Source organism: Eulemur rufifrons, chromosome 29 (genome assembly GCF_041146395.1).
Source record: "Eulemur rufifrons isolate Redbay chromosome 29, OSU_ERuf_1, whole genome shotgun sequence".
Lineage (NCBI taxonomy): Eukaryota > Metazoa > Chordata > Mammalia > Primates > Lemuridae > Eulemur > Eulemur rufifrons.
In genome coordinates this window covers 64768746-64773942 of record NC_091011.1, presented here as the reverse complement: position 1 = coordinate 64773942, position 5197 = coordinate 64768746, and positions in this window count along the sequence as shown.

Sequence of the window (5197 nt, the reverse complement as noted above, 5' to 3'; positions counted from 1 at the left end):
ACAAGGAAGAAAAACAAATCATTAAAAAAATGAGAAGCAAACAAGATAGTTTCCATCTTTGCTTTTTTTTATTTTATTTTTAGCATGCCACTATTTTTTTCTCATAAACTATGTATTGACTATTAAGAGATGAGGTTTATAATGTATGTGGTTTATAACCGCTGTTATATGCATTCTGATGCTTAACTCATTCTGTTGCAAAATGATTTTATAAGAGGGACTTCAAACTCCATTTCAAGCTCATGTAATCTGCTAAGTAAATGTTGGTTAATTTATCATTTCTTTAATTTGCAAAATGTAACATTTAGAGTTAATTTTTTTTTCCTAGAGAGTCAAGTATCATAATTTTGCATAAGTGTGGAAAGTCCAATTTTAAAAACTGCTGTCTAATTTCTTATATTTACAAAGGATCAAATGATAAAAACTAAAGCTTTTAAAAAGAAACTCCAAGGGATTAACAAGTAAATTTTATTATTGTTCATTTTAAAACATTGTTTTGTAAATATAGACACTTTTGCTTTTATATTTTAAACACTAAAATCCCCAATTACTGGGGATATAAATTATTGAATTGTACTATAGAGCTATGTATTGGGACTTATTTCACAGCATCACAGCAGTAGTGGATCAGAAATATAAAATACTTCTTATTATACACTGAATGTTACTTCCTGCTCAAGTTAAAAATTTTATGCTGCCTAATGATTAGAAAACATTTTTGTCATTTTAACCCCCCATAAATAGGTATATGACTGCCTTGTATATTTCTGTGAACATTCAGTAAGATAGCACCTCATTTAAAATTGCTTGGACAAATTAAAGTTATAGCAGAGATGATTGATATAAACATTAATACTTAAAAATATATTTTACAAAGCCCAACATAATGTGATCTTTTATGAAAAAAGAAAATATGAAAATGTTTTGTTTCATATAATATTTTGGTAGTGAAAAAACAATGTAAAGTCCCAAGATGTCAGAGTAATTTCATAAACACATATAAAGCCTGAAAATTGGAAACCCATGGAGATTAAAATTAACGAAGTAAAGATGAATTATATTAATCACAGTAAACATCATATTCAATGGTGAAAAGCTGAAGGCTTTCCCTCTAAGATAAGGAACAAGACAAGAATGCCTATTCTCACTATTTCCATTCAACATAGTACTAGAAGTCCTAGTCAGAGCAAGGCAAGAGAAAGAAATAAAAGGCATCTAAATACAGGTAAGAAAGAAAGAAGTGAAATTTCTTTTTGCTAATGACAGGCTCTTATATATAGAAAACCCTAAAGACTCCACCAAAAAAACTGTTAGAACCGATAAATGAATTCAGTAAACCTGTAGGACACAAAATCAACTTACAAAAATCAGTAGCATTTCTATATACTAATAACAAACTATCTGAAAAAAAATTAAGAAAATAATCCCATTTACAATAGCATAAAAAATATACTTAGGAGTAAGTTTAACCAAGGAGGTGAAAGATCTGTATAATGAAAACTATAAAACAATGAAGAAATGAATCAAAGATGATACAAATAAATGGAAAGATATCCTATGTTTATGGATAGGAAAAATTAATATTGTTAAAATGCCCATACCACAGAAAGTAATCTACAGATTCAATGTAATTCATATCAAAATTCCAATGTCATTCTTCATAGAAAAAAAAAATCCTAAAATTTGTATGGAACTACAAAAGACCCTGAATAGCCTGAGAAATCTTGAGCAAAAAGAACAAAGCTGAAGGCATCACACTACTGGATTTCAAAATACATTTCAAAGGATAGTAATCAAAATAGCATGGTACTGGCATAAAAACAGATACATGGACAAACAGAACAGGGTAAGTTCAGAAATACACTCACCCATTCAGTCAACTGATTTTCGATAAAGTTGCCAAGAACACAAAGTGAGAAAAGGATAGTCTCTTAAAAAACTGATGCTGGGAAAAATGGATCTCTACATGCAGAAGAATAAAAACAGACCCCTTTTCTCACTTCTTACACAAGACTCAACTCATAATAGATTAGAGACTTAAATGCAAGACCTGAAACTGTAAAAGTACTAGAAGAAAACACTGGGGAAAAAGCTCCGTGACATTGGTCTAGGCATTGATATCTTGTATATGACCCCCAAATCAAAGACAACAAAACAAAAATAGACAAATGGGATTGCATCAAAGTAAAAAAAGCTTCTGCAGAGGAAGGAAACAATTAACAGTGAAGAGACAGTGCACAGCCTGGGAAAGAAAATTTGCAAATCATATATCAGATAAGGGGCTAAAACAAGGAACTTAAGCTACTCAATAACAAGAAAACAACTAACCCTATTAAAAATTGGGCAACGGACCCGAACAGACATTTCTCAAAAGACGACATACAAATGGCCAACAGATATATGAAAAAATGGTCAACATCACTAATCACGTGAGAAATGGAAATTAAACCCACAATAAGACATCACCTCATACCTGTTGGAATGGCTATTATCGACAAGATGAAAGATAAGTATTGGCAAGGATGTGAAGAAAAGGAAACCCTTGTACACTGTTGGTGGCATTGTAAATTAGTATAGCCATTTTTGAAAACAGTATGGAGGTTCCTCAAAAAACTATAAATGGAATTTTCATATGATCCAGCAATACCACTTCTGGGTATATATCTAAAGGAATTGAAATCAGTATGTCAAAGAGACGTCTGCACTCCCATATCCACTAGAGGATTGCTCACAGTAGCCAAGATATGGAAACAACTGAAGTGCCCATCAACAGAAGAATGATTTTTTTTTTTTAAATGTAGTATCTATCTATCTACACACACACACACACACACACTGGAATATTATTTACCCTTAAAAAAGCAGGAAATTCTGTCATTTGTGACAATATGGAAAAAAACTTATTTTCACTTAGCTAAGTGAAATAAGATAGGCACAGAGAGACAAATATCACATTATCACACCACACTTATGTATGTAATCTAAAACAGTTGAATTCATAGAAGTAGAGTCACACAAAGTGGTTTTTCTCGCTTCTCCCCACCTCCAAGGGCAGAGCCCCTCGCACCCGGCATGAAAGTCCACACGAGTGGACTAATAAAATGTGGTATATGTATACCATGGAGAGCTACTCAGCCACAAAAAACAATGGTGATCTAGCACCTCTTGTATTATCCTGGCTAGAGCTAGAGCCCATTCTACTAAGTATCCCAAGAATGGAAAAACAAGCACCACATGTACTCACCATCAAATTGGTATTAACTGATCAACACTTAAGTGCATTTATAGTAATAACATTCATCAGGTGTCGTCGGGCAGATACGGGGGTGGGGGTGGGGAACGGTATATACATACGTAATGGGTGAGGTGTGCACCATCTGGGGGATGGACACACTTGAAGCTCTGACTTGGGTGGGACAAGGACAATATACGTAACCTAAACATTTATATCCCCATAATACGCTGAAATAAAAAAAAATTAAAGAAAGAATAATTTTAGGCCGGGCGCGGTGGCTCACGCCTGTAATCCTAGCACTCTGGGAGGCCGAGGCGGGTGGATTGCTCAAGGTCAGGAGTTCGAGACCAGCCTGAGCGAGACCCCGTCTCTACTAAAAATAGAAAGACATTATATGGACAACTAAAAATCTATATAGAAAAAATTAGCCGGGCATAGTGGCGCATGCCTGTAGTCCCAGCTACTCGGGAGGCTGAGGCAGTAGGATCGCTTAAGCCAAGGAGTCTGAGGTTGCTGTGAGCTAGGCTGACACCACGGCACTCACTCTAGCCTGGGCAACAAAGTGAGACTCTGTCTCAACAACAAAAAAAAAAAAAAAAAAAAGAAAGAATAATTTTAAATAGCATAAACACCAATATATAAAAACAGACATATCAAATACCTATATATATATATAAGAATTAAACTTTTCATTTAGAGACAATACCTATCTGATTTGAATAAAAGCAATATATTGCATGAGTATGCTGCTTATGTAAGAAAAACCTGAAGCACAAAGTAAAAATAAAGTGACATAACAATACAGTTTTGAATATAGAGTGTAAATGATTTTGTGATGTGTATGAGTAGATATAAATAATATGCTCAAATATGTGTACCAGTTTGTATTATAATTTATTATTTTATGATTTGTAATTTTTTATATTTTTTTTTACCATAAAGGTATATACTTTACAATTAGAAAAAAACAGGTCAAAGGTTTAATTTTAAAAACAAGGAAAGGTTTCTGGATTATTTACTATTTTGTTTTTGTAGAATATTTCTCTTCTTTCTTGCCTAATTAACTAGTCAGGTCAGTGCTTTGTTATTTTAGCAAAGATGAATAGATCTGGGAATTAATGACTATGACTAGGGGAATGTTCTTAAATATCATGTCCATGATTTTAATGCATCTCTAGAAACATGAGATATTAAATGAGCTGGAACTTATTTTTCATCATTTGAAGGAATTTTTATTCTTACCTGATCTACTTGCACCTAAAGCTCCTGAAATTTATCAATCTAATTTCTTATATCAAGTGCCAGCTTTTGAGTTTTTATTTGAAAAAGGTACATACATATTAAACAAAAATGACAGAGAAAACATCATTCATGATTCCAGCTTGATGTAGAATTTAAATTTTAAAATTGGCATTTTAATCATATTTTATGAGAGCAATCATCAGCTCCCCCTCATCCTCAGTATGATTCCTGTGTCCATGCAGCACCATGCTTCAACTGTGGCAAAGGATTCTTTTGCCTCAAAGCATTTTTGATCATTCATAATCTTACTTATCCAGAGCTAATTGCTTAAAATTCCCTTATACATTTTCCTTTTGCTAAGTTCCACTTTCGGCTCACCACTGCTAGAGATTTATTTTTGCCTCGCTTCTCCTCTCTGCATGAATTCTTCCTGGCCCCTCTCCACTCTATTTATTCCTGAGATCTTTTAATTCCTTGCCGCTTTTTAATGTTGAGAGATTAAATTCAGCCTCAGCTTTTTTCTGCGAACACACATATTCCAATGCATGCCAAAGCTCAGCAAAATAAAGGGGCTTCTAATGAATAATACTATTTAAATTTACAAAAAGTCTTATTCAGCATGCTTTTTGAGTCTCATTCCCCTCCCCAAACACAAGTATTTTTTTCCTAATATAGTGTGCTCTCCTCAAAGGGAGTTCAGGTCAATTAGCATTTCTCTGT